At 35.1% G+C, this 16,473-nt stretch overlaps 1 protein-coding gene across 2 annotated transcripts in view; it reads left to right on the top strand.

The window, feature by feature from the left end:
• Positions 1-1,063: 1,063 nt before the first annotated feature.
• The window catches only part of Cd36 (CD36 molecule (CD36 blood group)), a 76,539-nt gene continuing 61,129 nt past the window's right edge, over positions 1,064-16,473 (top strand). For both annotated transcript variants that reach the window (XM_074064884.1, XM_074064882.1), the window contains exon 1: positions 1,064-1,252. The gene's annotated coding sequence lies outside the window, so the exon portion shown is untranslated. The remainder of the gene's footprint in view (positions 1,253-16,473) is intronic.

Raw genomic sequence — 16,473 nt, 5'->3', positions numbered from 1 at the left:
GGTGGAGGTCAGTCTGTCCAGGGGGCAGACTGGTCCTCTGGCCCAGGGTTGTCTGTGGGAGTACTACGGTACCACTAAGCTCACCTTGTCCACGTCTTCCCAAGCTATCTGGGCACAGGCGGCTGGTGGCTGGTGGCCCAGGGGCCTTCCTGATTTTTCCATTTAACGTGAAGTGGAGATGCTGTGCTGGCTGGAGGTGTGGAGGGGTCAAAGTTTTGCCTCTTCTTGGTGGTTTTGCCTCCAAGGTGTGTCTCCAGCGTCTCTCCAAGATTTCACTATAGGAGGCATGCTTTCTGCTTCCTCCCTCTAGCCGCCATCTTGGAATCTCCTCAGTTTAGTTTTAAGATGAAATTAGAGGTTCTTAATATATGACCTTCAGTGAGTAGCTTATCAATAGATATCTTGTCATTATTTCTTCAGAGTAACAAGTTTAATCATGGGGTGCCTTATTCATATGTTTACCAGTAGTGTTGAGCAAAATTCATTCTGTGTCTATTATATTACACAAACTGTCTGAAAGATTATAAAAAAACCCAGTAATATAAACTTATGCACCCTGGCAATGAATAGCACATTCTGCTTCATTAATTAAGGTAAACAAAGAATGACCAAATCACTACTAAAACATACAAGAAAAAAATACTAAGAAAGTTTACCAAATAGATATTCACATTTTAGAGACTCACTTATAAAAAAATGACTGGAGCAAAACTTGTTTGTTGACTAAATATTACTCAACATTTGCAGTTGTGTTGCTTTTATACTTCATCAGGAAAAGGAAACCTGAGCCCATCACTACTATCAGATACTATCAGAGCAAATGGTAATCACAAAGAGAAGTAAATTGATTATTAATGACTGATAATTTGAATTTGCATGTTTCTTTAACATACCAACTATTTCTTAAGGAGTATATCAGGAATTAGCAGGAAACGGATTAAGGGTTTTATTTTCCTCAACTAAGACACAAAATAAGTGAGATTTTTCAAGTTAACTTTCATTTCATTTGGCTTAGGTGTCAGGGATCTATATTTATCTTGCATTAGGCTGGGCCCGAAGTGCTGGAATGCTCAGGACATCATTGGCTTTCAGATGTCAGGATAACCTTGAAGATAAATGAATGGTTGAGACCCTGTGCCTCCTCTCTGAGTTCTCAGCTGCTGTGTTGTGGAAATCATGTGTTTACTCTGTGTCTCCTCCAACAGTCTCTCTGAAGCCATCTTAAGATCCTATTAAGTTCTTCTAGAAGCTGGTGAGTAGAATTCTTTTTCTCTAGTTGGTGCATTGTTGTCTACTAAATAGCACTTATTATTTTTGAAGTGTAAAAAGTTAAATTCTACTTGGTATAATAATTTAGTCTGCAATACTTTCTTCAACCTATTTATAAGCTTTTAACTAGGTAGAGAGCTGGACTTTGAACCCTCAAATTTTACATTTCTATAAATGTCTAAATTCATTCTACAAAATTTTCACTTGCACATTTAATGCCTTTTATTTAGAGAATGACAGAAGACAAACTTCTCATAAAGTCCTAGTTGAAATTTTTATTACTTTATATTGTCTTTATTACTTTTATATGAGTTGATATTTTCTAAATTGATCTGGCATGATTTCATATTTTAAATGACTGATTACCTTACAGATCTTTGAGGGTATTAATCTTTTGAAAAGGATACTCTTAAAATATGACCAATTACATTTTTCCATTCCAGACTAGAAAACTCTTTTTAAAATCACAAGAGGCTGCATGACTTTTGTTTATGGGATTCTGAAAATGTTTTGGAGCTTGTTGTTGAGGCTAATATACTGAGAAAATAATCTAAAAGACCCAATCCTCTTAATAATTTAACTCCTAGAAAGAAAAAAAGAAGATTTTTGTACACATAAAGCTTATTGATTGGGGATCGTGGAGGTTTTATTGAGTGTGAGTACCAGATGTGTTATTTGTGAGGTACTGGGAGATTTTTGTTGCATAGCAGAACTTTTTAATGGTATGTTTCGTCCATATATGGCTATGTAAGACCAGGGATCACTGCAAAAAATTCAAGAGTAGTGACTTCTCCAGAAATTAAATTTAAGGCTTAGAGAAAAAATTATATGCTGCTACAAAACCAGCAATTTCCTGTGTCTCCATGGTGTTCTGCAAACTGTGGGAAGAAATTAGATGGGGTTCTTTACCATTAGAAGGTTCACTGACTTTTAATCTCTGGAGAAGGGTTGCTTGGTGCAATGCTAAATTCTGGAGAAAGTATTCTGGCTGATTCTTATGAAACAATAAACTTGTTGTTTTCTCCCTGTGAGAGAACTGCACTCAGATGGAATTTGGATCAAATGAAGAGAAATAGGCAGCCTGCCTTGTTCTCAGGTGAACCTGACTAAGGAATAAAAGTGGATTTGGGGGAAATGTATGAGATTCCTATAATCCTGAAAGAGAGAAAGGGAAAATATTTTCAAACGATGTACTACACAGATGCTAATTATTTGGAATTGGATCCTTTTGTAAAGGACAATGACAATTTGTAATGAACTGTTCTGAGAGTTTATGAAACAAAGCAAACACCTGAGGATAATAAAAAAAAAAAAATTACACCTGGGAAAAAAGATCAGCTCCTGAACTCAGAAGAATGCTGTCAGAAAAAAAAAAAAAAGAAAGAAAGAAAGAAAGAAAAGCCTTTGTGCTGATAAATAGTGGCAAAGACTGTTTAAGGCTACAGAGTAGGACAATTTAATGAAAAAATATTTCTCTTACAGCAAAGAAATAAATAATAATATAATACTATTGATGTGATTATGGTTTGTTTAACTTTTGGGCACAAATTAAGATGATTACTTAAGGAATTTAACCTGGTATTCTTGGTGCTTATGAACGAAGCTTCAAAGCAACATTTTTTGAAAAAGAAATCACAAAAGTTTAAAATTAAGAAGAAATACTGTAAAATTGGATGAGAGGAAAAAATGTATTGTCCAGCTGTTGACAACTAAATTCTAAAGATTGCTGCTTGGATGAAAAGTACAGTGTGTGTCACTACTTTACTGCAACCTAAATGGAGCGGCCCAGAAGGAGGAGCCTGTGGACTATGGAAGGAGTCACCTTCTCAGATGACTGGAATCTTAACTAGTGTCTACTCAAAAGTGATTCTCTCAATCACAGACAATGAACTATTCATCACAAAAAGCAAATGATCTAAAACTATAAGGACACAGGAACTGTAAAAAGAATATGGTGTAGTAAATAGTTAGTTTTACTCTTTTATTTATTGGAAACTTTTAACAAGGAATACTGGTGTGCCAAGAGGTCCACAAGAGTCTTTCCAGTCATTTCTTTAAGGAAAAGGATAAGGTGAATTCTATTTTGTGTCTTTTGACAAATTAGGTATGTGGAGAATAAATAACAGTTTTAGTTAGGTGCTTAGTATACCCTACTAAATAGTTGGAGATATTTTATAATATACTCAGAGACCTTTGTCACACAAACACTATCATGAAGCAGGAAATGACAGAAAATTGGCCAGCATTGTGGAGGAGACATAGGAGACAGCTTGGCTGAATTTCCCCCAAGGACTTTAGAAAATACTCTGTTGGAAAAGAATTGTTTTGTCCTTCAGGGTCATGAAGTTTACAAATGAAATAAAGGCAGTTTTCAACATTACTTCAACATTATTATTATTATTAACTTCATTTCCTAATTAGTGTTTCTTCCAAATATAAATCCTACACTCCTCCCACTGTGTTTTTTAGGATATAAAAAAAGGATGTTAGGCCAGATATGGTGGTGCGCACCTGTAATTCCAGCACTTCGGAGGCTGAGGCAGGAGCATCTCAAAGATTGAGATCAGCCTGTGCTACATATGAGCACCTGTATAGAAAAAAAAGTAGCAGAAAAGGATATTAGCCATCCTGCTGCATTTTGATATATGATTTAATTAAGAACATCTCAATTAAAATTTACTTGAAGCTTTCTTTTGTTCTATTCCGGAACTTCATTATCTATTTGAAAGGTAGCAGATGCCACTATAAAGTGTACATCTTGCGAATCATTCTGGGAAGTTTAGAAATGAAGTAACAAAAATGAGTTTATTCAGTGTGTTGGTTCTACAGCATAGAGCCCTGAGCACAGTAAATCTTTAGAGCAAATGTAAGCAAGCTGGGTCTTTATAATTGAGCCCTAAAATAGATATACTTGATGGAGTTGCTACTTTGCATATTCATTTATTCATTGACACATTCTGCAAAAGTATTTAATGAGCACCTACTATATGTCACTGTTGTAGGCTATAGGGAACACTATTAGAAACAATGATGTACTCAACATTGATAAGGATCCACTATCTTTTAACAGGTGGTCTCCATATAGAATAAAAATCTTTTAATGAAAGTTAAACAAAAATCAAACTGTTAGTGAATGCTAAAAACATTCAAATTTTGTGGACACTTCCCCCATGACCTTCACAAACTGACCCTGTAGAGAGTCACAAGTATTTTGAAGAAAAAGAAGTAGGCCAAATAGGTGTCAGTGATATTATTAGGAGTTGAAGGAGGGTACCTGGCAGAATTATTGTCCTTACTTGCTATAAGCTTGTGGTCGCTGCCGTTTAAAATGCATGATTTACTCTTAAAATGCCAAGGAACTTCATTTAGCACATGAAAACCCTTCTGGAATAAAGTACTTCAGTGTAGACCCTAGGCTTTAGGTTTAAATACTTCCTAAATTTACTTCTTGTTGAACTGTTTTTGCCTGAAATGGTAAAGTGGTCTTTTGGAGAGACCTATAGTTTCTATGAGCCCAATCCTTTTAAGAGCTGCTTGAACAATAGTTACACCTAAGCAGAACGGAAGATGGGCTATTACAGTGCAATAAAGCATAAGCTGTGACCAGGGTAGGTTTAAGCTGAAAGACAAACTCCTGAGGGCCGAGGCATTTGTAGCTTCTTATGTCAGTATCAGCAGTGTCCCAGTGACGCCATTAGCACAAAGTAGATGAATTTACTCATTCGTTAAAAAATATCATGAATAAATCTTTTTTAACACAAAGTGCTCACTTTCTGCTAGGGATTATGACTAAAATTTTAGCAAGTTTTAATCAATTAAACTCAAAAATTTATTTCTTCAATGTCATTTTAAACAATCTCTTTAAAAATACCCCAAATAAGACTGGAGATGTGGGTCAAATGGTAGAGCTCCTGCTTCTCAAGCACAAAGCCCTGAGTTCAAACCCTAGTCCCACACACACTCACACAAAAATACCCCAAATGACATAGACCTCTACCATAAAACACACAGATCTGTGAAATTTATTTTGTTTGGGAAATCCTGAGGAACATAGTTTTATGGAGTGTTTGGAATGTTACGATCCTTGTTCTTCTCAGCATGTTTGGCTATTTTGTTTTTTAAATTTGGTTGGTGTTTTTTCTCTATTTGTGTTTTCCTGTTTTGTAATATGTTACAGATAATCTACTTGAAATTAGTTATAAAATTTAATGGAGAAATAATCATCAGTTTACATTATGGAGACTCACAAGATGCAGAGAATTTCTCATTGACTATCCCTGAGGGTTGTTCATTTCACCCAACACCTATCACTGATGTCTTAATGATACAAAAAAAGGATACTCTTCCTTCTGTATTCAGTCTTCTGGATTTCTTCACTGCATGTACTGACATTTGGATAAAATCAGAGAGAGACATTCAGCTCCATGAGTTCCACTCTTGGTCTAGTAGTTATCATGGGGATTTACTAACTGTGCCTTCCCCAGGCAGAGGGGTGGTTGGTTCTCTTTTTACTTCATGAATATCCACAGCATATGGAGAACTGAGCTGTGCTAGCCTAGTTACATTCCCCTCAAACCTTTCTTGGAGGGTGGAAGGTGGTAGCCAGCTAATGGTAGTGGCACGCGTCACCTTTTTTTCTTTCTCCATACTTTTCTTCCTTTGTGACCTCTGGTAAGCTTTCTTCTCCTTCATTTTTCCATACTTCTGTATGTCACAGCCTCCTACCTATTAAAATTCAAACGATTCTGTATTTTATTGGATTTAGTTAGGAAAGAGAATTAAACAAAGGGTACATAAAATCCTAATGTTAAGGGGCAAACAAAAAGGAGCTTCCTATAATTATTCTCTATTGACTATCTTCTCTATCCCATTAATATTCTCCCTGAGCATCCAAGATGCCATTTTTTTCCCTCAAACCTCCCACACAGGACTTCTGTACATAGTAACAGGGAGAGCATTCCTGAATCTGAAATCCTGTGGAGTAAATAAGAGCAATTGAGACCATCTGAATGGTCTTTTCTAAAAAAGAAAAGTGCTTAATAATTGTTTACCATGGCAAAGCAATAACTATGAAGCTGGGCTTGTTCTCTGAGGTTTAGGGAAGAAAACCTACTTTCAGCTACTCTCCTAATGTTCACATGTCTTTTACAGAAAGGCCTGCAAGTATTAGAAGTAGAGATAGTTCTTATCATAGTCTTAAGCCAAGGTCCACTGATTTCTACAAGAAGGACTCTGAGGCTCATAGAAGTTACGGGAGTTTTTCTGCTCTTGCCTGCACTATACTGCCATTGTCCAGTTCTCATTTCCCTTAACCCCCACTCCCACGTCTTTAGTGATCTGAATCATTTTCAAGTTTTCACCTATAAGCCATGTGTTGGAGAGATCTACATCTGTATCTCATGACTCCAATCACTCTCCTGAGTTTAGGACCCATCTCTGTGCCTCGTCTTCAAGCTCTAGATGTTGGCACTCTGCATCTTGAGTTAAGAATGTCTAAAACCTTTTAAAACCCAACCTTCATATTGTTTCCTCATGCATACATTTTTGTGTCCAAAGTTAAATTATAAACAGCCCCCAAGTGGATGCATCTTACTATGCCTAAATCTAACCTAGTATTCAGTAAAATGTATGCACATAACATGGACTTTGAAATTTTCCTTTAAATAAATGAATGGGTTAAATATGCCTGTTTATCCCTAGTAATAATTATGCAAAGTGATTAATATTTAATGAAAAACAGTATAAATTATTAAGCACCCATTCTATAGACAGGTTGTATAAGTTTTCAACTAAGATCTGCCACTTTCCAGCTCTGTGACCTTTGGAAAGTTAACAAATCTCTCTGTACATCTGCTTCCCTATCTCTTAAATAGGTAAGTAATTACCCCTTCAGGTAATTACCTAAAACAAGAAAGTTAATATATAAAATACTTATGCAAGCACCTTTCATTTATTAAATACTAATTTTACAATAATTGTAAAGTTGTTAATATTTCCATTTTACAAATGAGAAAACAGATTAAGAAACTGACCCAGGATCTTTCAGTCAGTGACATACTTCACTCCACCCTTAAGTCTGGGCTTGTTTTTCCCCTTCAAGTCAATAATACCTCATTTCATGTTATTACTAAGGCCTGAAACCTAAAACTCATCTTAGACTCCCATCTTCACATCTAGGTAATTACTCATCAGGACTTAGGTAATTATACTACCGTCTACATAACTCCCCATGTCTACTAAATACTTCTGAGGTCTTTCCCAATGTTCTCCTTCCATATTCACTTCTTCATTCAAACTCTGTAATTTCCTGCCTAGTTTATTTCAATAGGCTTCCTCTGGTCTTTCCTTCAATTAATTCTCCATGATGGTAGTGCTATAATGTTCCAACATAAATTCCAGAAAGAATGAATTCCTACTTATTCAAGGCAATTTGCTATGTTATGTGTTATATTAAAGTTTGTAATGTCTTTTTTGCTCACCTTTAAAGTGACTTGTCTTGTTCTTCTAAAATTCATACATTATACCAAAGACTTACCAAAAATACCTGTTTTCCTAGTTTTGTGTTCTGTTTTATATTTTTGGAAAAATTCCTTTGGCGCTTTTGCCCTCTTCTTCCCTCTTTAATGAGACCTGAGTTCCACCATCTTCAAGTAAGGTATGATGATCTCCACCAACTCTCTTAACAGCCTTCTCCTGCCCAGTACTGACTCTCAGCACCTGGGGGAGAGGGGGAGAGTGCATTCTATAATTATCAGTTTATAAATCTGCTCTCTTTGTCATTCTCTGAGCTATTTGAGGAGAATATCAGATTTTTGTTAGTAGAGTCTCACTTTTTAGCCCAAGTAAAATTATAAAATAAGAATATTTAAGGAATTGTATTGTATTCTTGTCAAGTCTATGGTTTAAAAAATGTTTACCATTGCCAATATCATTGGGGATATAAAATATAAATAAATGAAAAATCAAGTCAATGATTTGAGCTACGATAGGAAAGTCATTTCAAATGAAATGTGCACATTTCAATGATAAAGAAGAGTTTTGAGAGAGGTGATCATAGACCTGAAACCAGAACACAAAAATATGAGTAACAATATTTGAGTTAGAATTTGCCTGCCTGCTGGGTGTTAATTTGTAAGTGAAGGGAGACAGATCAGAACATGGTTCAGGTTGCAGGCACGACTACCAGGAAGGCGCTTGCTATGTAGGCAAAGGGTTGAGGGCAAGATTAGATTAGGAAAGGGCATGCATGCAAAGGGAGAGCTAAATTCAGAGTCTGATTTAGTTTTGGCTTCCTTCTCTTGGAAAACAAAAGATAGCAAGGAAATTCTGGAAAGTAGAGAGAGAGAAGTATTGTTTAAAGCACACAGCTCAGTTTTAACAGATGATTAAATTAGACTAGGCTTAACACAGTAATTCTTAAAAACTGGAGTACATGGGAATAGCCAAAACAGTGGAACCAACTGTCTCCTAACATCTCTCTCCTACCCAGTATTCACTCTCAATACCTTGGGGTGGCTGCCACACTACAAATGTCAGTTTATAACTCTACCTTCCTAGTCAGATAAGAGCTACTCAAGGATCCTACTGGGTTTTGTTTAGTTGATTCTCATGTATTATTCTAATTAAAATGAGAAAAAAATATATTATATCATAATAGAATCCCTTTGTACCATTAACATATCCTAGCCTCGAACTGTAATTCTCCTGGTCTCAGCCCAGGAAATCAGTTAGCAGAGACCCCATCTCAACCAAGAGATGGACATAGGGATACACACACCTGTCATTCTAAGTTACAAAAGAGGCTGAGATTGGGAGGATTGCAGTTCCATGCCAGCACAGGCAAAAAAAAAAAAATTCATGAGACCCCATCTCAATGGAAAAATCTGGGTGATCGTACCTGTTATCTCAGCCCAGCAGAAGGCATAAAATAGGAGAATTGAAGTCCAGGCAAAAGTGAGACCTTCTCTCCAAAACAACCAGAGCAAAAAGGGATTGTTGCTCAAGTGGTAGAGTCCCTGCTTAACAAACTTGTGCTTAATCCCTAGTACTGCCAAAAAAAAAACAAAAAAAAAACCCAAAACTTAATTTTTTTTTGTATTCTTGAAAATACAAAAATATTTGCCAATGTAACTGGAGGAATAAAAGCATAAATAGGTGGAAAACAAAGTTAACAATGTAAGCTATGATAGGAACTCATGCACTCTGCAAATTCTCTTGAAATAAATGAATGGGTTAAGTATGCCTATTATCCCTAATGTGTGGTTGCAAAGCACTCTGATAATAGTTGTGCAAACAAACTAGTATTTAATGATAACCATTACAAATGCTCAAGGATACCTGCTTTTAAGAAAGTCATTATTGTTATACTGTTGTAATTATTGTCATCATTACTCATTGTTTTTCTTGTTCTTTTTTCATTGTGTTGCTTTCTTTAGTTTTCTCCAAAGGCAGAACCAATAGTAGAGATAACAAACGTTTTGATTCTAATTTGCATTTGTGCCTTTGCTTCCCAACTCATTGATTACTTAAGATTTTAATATTTTCTAAATACAGTTTATCTTAATCCCTTCTAAAAATTTACTCAGTATTCACCTACTACTATCTTAACAAGAATTAACTGGACAGATTCAAATTATTTTACACTTTCCTTATATACTCTTTTGCAGATAAGAATAATACAAGATCTTCAACGTAGTAGCTAAAATTTCTTCTCCTGAGTGATGTTTTGGTACAGACTTAAAGTTCTTCCATCCTTCCTTTAAAACAGAGCCATAGTATAACTGTTGGGTCCATCATGGCCCTTGAGCAGATGCTCTCCCCCTCTGTTCTGGTCCACTCTTCATTACAGCATGCTCTTTCCTCCATACTTGAAGCAGATCTCTAACCTCAAAATTTTTGTTCAATGTCTTTTTGAAAACTCATAACATCTCTCCTGTTCATCATCAATAGAAGAGAGAAATGGAGAGAGGAAGGGGTATGGAGGGAGGGTGAGGAACCTGGACAAAATATACCCTTGAATGTTATGGCCTCCAATGACCTACTCCTTTCACCTAGTCCATGCCTCTTAAAGTATCCACCACTTGCCAACAGCCCATTAAGTTATGATAAATAAATGGATTAATCCATTTATGAAGTCAGAGCTCCACAATCCAATTATCTCTAAAAAACTTGACCTTGACCACTACTATCTTGTGTGCCAAACCTTCGACATGTGAGTTTTGGGGCTCCAAACTAGAAGAGAATCTATTGAATTTTGGTTGGTCGGTTTAGGGTTTGGATGTGAAGTTGAAGGAAACAGAGGCAGAAGCCAAGGTAAGATAATTTTTTGACTAGATATCTTAATCTTATCCAAGAGGAGGAAAGACTTGACTGAAGCTAAAGCTGAAACTGATAAATGAGTAGTCACATTAAGTGGGAGAGGAAATGTGTAGTATCTGTGGTTTGTACAGTGGTCATAATTCATCCGTGTTCACATATGATTAGAGTGCTCTTATTTTGTCTTGATACATCATGATCACAGAGTGTCATTGTCTAAAGGAGAACACTTAGGTCTATCTGTGAATGTCAATAAATAAACAGCAAGTCCTAATGATAGCACCAGACCAGCTCCTGGAGGTTGGGCTATTTTCTGTTTCTCATGACAAATTTCTTCATACTTCATGAAATCTACATATTTAAAATCCAATTTCTACAGCTTTGGTGACTGTTGAAATAAGATTCTAGTAAAGTTCCTTTGTAATTTCTTCCATAACCCCTAACATACCTTTAATTCATTGGGTAATTGCATATAAAATTTCACTGCTGTTTTGCAGGTAAATTGATGATCAATAAGAATTATAAGATGAGATCAATCTGTATATAATAACTATAACATGTACATATTCTTTAGGGAATAAATTCTGTTTTTGTACCTATACAATAAAAACTAGCTTATTACATAAATGATAAATATTGGAAGATACTAAAAAATGGAATGAAATTTAGTTAGCTAAAGTTGCTTGACATTTCATCAACTCCATAGAAAAATAGCTTAATAATCAGATTGTAGAATACTGGAGTTGGGAATTATCTTAAATCATATTTCTAAAAATATTCATCTCTATAGAACTTAAATAGGGTATTTCTTTTTATATATGACAGGTATATCCTGAAATAGATGGAATAATCTTTTCCTATTTTATAATAATCAACTTTCCTTTTTAAAATTTTTTAATTGTCAGGATTATATGTATTTATTATATACAACATATTGTTTTACAGTATGCATATACACTACCGGATGGCTAAATTTAGCTAATTAAAAGATACATTGCCTCATATAGCTACCATTTGGTGGTGAGAACTCTTGACGTATACTACTTACAATACGATAGATTTTTATCAGCACAAGCGTCACTTAAAGGAAATAACATCCAGTGATTCAAGACCATGATTGAATATTATTCCATATGTTTTAGTAAGTTATGAATTAAAAATAAGCAGAAACATTGATAAATGTACCATTGGTAAGTAATTTGTAATTTCTTATAAGTGTAAAGAGGAAGCCTTGAGAAGTGGGAGAAAAGAGGAGTTAAGGCTAAGGTTGATTCCAATGAGTCACACATGAGAAAAATGTATTTACTTTGGAGTAATGTCATATTTAAAACTCAGAAATGTTGGAAATACTTTAAAGTATAACACTTTCTTTGATTTAAGCATATATTTATCGTTATAACATGATGTTTTAAGTGTACACATGAATATTATAATATGATTAATGTAGCTAACATATAATACCTCACCTTGTTATCATGTTTGTGATGAAAAGGCATCCATTTTATTAACGTTTTTAAGAGCACATTGTGCATCATTAGCTATAGTCACTTTGCTGCTCAATGTATCTTGAGATTATTGTTCCTATTTAACTGTAATTTTTTATTCCTTGACCTATAACTCCCTAATCCTCCCCCCATTTTGCTAGCCTATGGCATTCACTATCCAACTCTCTATTTTCTATGAGATCAGCTTTTAAAAATTCTATATTTGAATGTGATTATGTGATATTTGTCTTTCTAAGCTTGGATTAATAAAATTAATGCCCTTAAATTCCACCTATGTCGTCACATACGTCAGAATTTCCTCCTTTTTGTGCCTGAATATTATCGCATTGTGAACATGTACCATCTTTTGTTTATCCAGTCATTTGGAAAATGAACACTTATGGACACTTAGATTTATTCCATATTTTGGTTATTGTGAATTGTGTTATAATAAACATAGGAGTGAGTGCAGATGTCTCTCTGACGTGCTGATTTCACTTCCTTTGATATATACCTAGTAGCAGGATTGCTGTATCATATGGTAATTTTATTTTTAATGTTTTAAGCCTCTATATTGTTTCCCAAATAGTTGTATCAATTTACACTCCCACTAACAGTATGCAAGGATTTTCTTTTCAGCACATTCTTGCCAACACTTTTTTTTTGTCTTTTTTTTCCCCTTTCACTGTATTGGGGTTTGAACTCAGGACTTCAGAAGAGTTCATGAGCCATTCCTCCAGTCCTTTATGTTCTAGTTATTTTTGAGATAGGGTGTCAATTTTTGCCCAAGGTATCCTGTATCACCATCTTCCTATTTTAAACTTCCTGCAGTTGCTGGGATGACAGGTATATCCCACCACATCTAGCTTTTTTCTCATTGAGATGGAGTCTCACAAACATTTTTACCCTTGATGGTCTGGAGCCACGATCTTCCCAACTTCAAACTTGAGATGACAGTTGCCTGCCACTGTGGCCAGCTATTATTATTTGAGATGGGGTCTTGGGAACTTTTTGCACAGGTTGGCTTTGAAGTACAATCTTGATCTCAGCCTCCCAAGTACCTAGGATTATAGGTATGAGCCACTAGCACCCAGTTTATTTTTAGGTTTTTTATAATAGCCATTGTAATAAGAGTGAGGTGCTCTCTCATTGTGGTTTTGATTTGCATTTTCCTGATGATTAGTGATGCTGAGAATATTTTTATATACCCACTGGCCATTTGTGTGGCTTCTTTTAAGAAATGTCTCTTTAGGTCCTTTGCTGAGTTTTAAATTGAGTCATTTGTTTTCTTCTTATTAAGTTCTTTGAATTCTTTATGAGTGTTGAGTAGTAACCCCCTATCAGATGTACAGTGCAAATTTTTTTCCTATTCTATAGGCTGTCTCTTCACTATTAATTCTTTTCTTGACTGTTAAAACTTCTTAGTGTGATGCAATCTCATTTGTCTATTTTTGGTTTTGTCATCTGTGCTTTTGAGTTCCCATCTAAGAAAGTATTGCCCATAAGAGTATCATGGAGATTTTCTCTAATGTGTTGTTTTACAAGTTTCAGAGTTTTGGGCCTTACATTTAAGTTGTTAATCCATGAGTTGATATTTGTATATGGTGAGAGACAAATGCCTAATTTTATACTTCCACATGTGGTTAGCTGTATAGTTTTCTCAACACAATTTATTGAAGAGCCTATTCTTTCTCTATTTTGTATTCTTGGCAACTTTTATAAAAACTGGTTGTAAATGCATAGGTTTATTTCTGAATGCTTTCCTTATGCTGTTCCATTACACTTTAGATGTGTTGGTTTGTTTATTTGCCATTTCCATACTATTTTGATTACTGTGACTTTGTAGAATATTTTTGAAGATAGGTCGAGTGTTGCCTATAGCTTTGTTCTTTTTTGCTAAAGATTGCTTTTGCTATTTGAGGTCTTTTGTGGTTGCATATGAATTTTACAACTTTTTTTCTATTTCTATGAAGAGTGTGATTATAATGATAGGGATTACATTTAATTTCTATATTATTTTAGGAAATATGGACATTTTTGCAATATTAATTGTTCAATCCATGAACTATGGGATGTTTCTCCATTTGCTTCTTCTTCTTCAACTTATCCATCAATGGATATATTTTGGTTGGTCCTAAAATGTGATAAACGTGACATAAAGGAAAGTGTTTGTTTTGTACTTCTGCTCTGTCATATTATATTGTTAATAAGATATTCTAATTAAACCTTATAGTTTTCCCCTTAGCTTCCCTTAAAGATATCATCTAAACAAAGAAAGATGCTCATGTTTTGTCATTAGGTTTATCCTTTCACAGGGTCTTATTTCATTTTTCCTGTTTTCAAGTAAAACATGTAGTTTTGTTTTATATGAGCCCAAACCAATAACTTACTGAACAGGAAGCTGATATTTAAAAGTTAAAATTCCAGCTAAACATTTTAGTTTATAATGGGACAATGTGGCTTAAATCTTTTTAAAGATTAGAGATGCCTGTCATGGATCTAGGCCAGGGGTTTATTCAAGTCGTACAGAACACATGGTTGTTCTTTTGATCCTTAAATCTGAATGGATCAATAGTTAAATTAGAGCAGGATCCTGATAACAGAGTTGACTCTCTGTTAATTAAATAAGATGATGTAAATAAATCTATAATTATCCATTAGTTGTTTAGGAAATTAAAATAATATCCTTAGAGTGCATTTTATGCTTGGTCAAACTTACATGTAGTTAGCTAACATGTTTTCAGCTATGCACAATTTTTAATGTTGGTGTCTGGAAGTTTGCTACAGATGAACATTTATTATTAGTTCTCCTAATGGTCAAATATTTTGTTTGTCCAACTTTGCAGCATGTATCTATTTGAAACAGAAATAGAAGATAATGCTAGTTCATTTCCTTACTGGAAATATTGCTGTACTTGAGTTTGCAAACTCTGTGACATGTTATATAAATTATTCCAGATTAATATAGGCTTCACTTTCATCTTGTTTATGTCTAATCTTCATTTTTCCAGAGAATGAATAGGTTTTTGGTGAAATCATAGCGATTGTTTTTAATTACAAAACTAGCCAGATTTTTTGTTGTAGAGTCCTTTTGTTTTTATATTGGGTGTAGGTATAGGTTCTTTCTCCCCTTATCCTACATCTTTAAGTCCTCATGATTTATTTACATACTATAAAACCACTGCTCAATGGAATGACCTATAAGGACTTGACCAAGCAGATTTATGCAGTCCTCTCCTTCACTGCCTCTTCCTGATGAGGTTCTTTTTTACCTGGATCCAGTTCCAGTCTAGACTCTAGACTATGTAATGAAGTGGTCAGTATCTCCTGCTTATTGGTCTGTGACCTTTTATAGGGAGCCCTCTGTCTTTTAACCTTCACTCCCCACTCTTTCCCCCTCCACCTTTCCCTCATGACTCTCCCACCTCATGCTGTACCCACAAAACTGAAGAGCTGTCTTGTTTTTGCACCATCTTGGAAGGCAAACCTGTGAGTCAAATCCCAACCCAGGACACCAGCGTGTTATCTGAAGTGAGGAAAATGGGAAATTAAGAAATTAAGTACTTTGTAATATCAGTTGAAGTCTGTGGTTCCCCTTACTAATTGCTCTGGTATTTGTTAGCTTTATCCTGTATTTGTCACTTCAAATAGAGCCAGTATATAAATAGTGCCAAGACTTTTGGTTTCTTTGACATTTAGTGTTTTCTCTGCTTTCACCAAGACTCTTGTTTCAGTTCTTATCCAGTTCTCATACTTCTCTTCTTCTGCTTTTCAGTTTTCCAGCCCTCTGTGCTGCCACCAGAATCTATAAGCACATCCAAAGTCTTTCCAGAATAGACCTGACTTCTCTTTATTAAGCTAATACAAGTTTGAGTTCAGGGCCTTATGTCTTTTCAGTCCAGCTAGATTTCTTATCCCAATTTTCTGCTTTTCATGTAACCTTTTAGAAATGCAAACTCTCATCCTGTTAATTTGCCCTACTTATAATTATTTAAGAGTTCTGTTCTATTTTCAGAATAAAGTTCAAGCTCCTTAGAATTTTATGCAATGTGCTTAAAGGACTGGTCTCCACCCGTTTCCTTGCTTTTTGTCAATTTTCCAAACAGAACACTTCTTTCCTGCCTCTTAATTATGCACATTGTTCTTTCAGTTCTTACTGCCTCTTCTCCCTTTTGTGTTATTAAAAAATGTGTACTCATCTGTTTAAAAGCCCTTCTGAGCCAATGGCTCATACCTGTAATCCTAGCTACTCAGGAGGCAGAGATCAAAAGGGTCACAGTTTGAAACCAGCTGGGGAAATAGTTCATGAGACCCTGTCCTAAAAAAATCCATCATAAAAAGAGCTGGTGGAGAGGCTCAAGGCATAGGCCCTGAGTTCAGACCCCAGGACTGAGAAAAAAATAAA

Source organism: Castor canadensis, chromosome 2 (assembly GCF_047511655.1).
Source record: "Castor canadensis chromosome 2, mCasCan1.hap1v2, whole genome shotgun sequence".
NCBI lineage: Eukaryota > Metazoa > Chordata > Mammalia > Rodentia > Castoridae > Castor > Castor canadensis.
The sequence above is the reverse complement of the archived record's forward strand: the minus strand, read 5'-3'. Positions and strand labels throughout refer to the sequence as shown.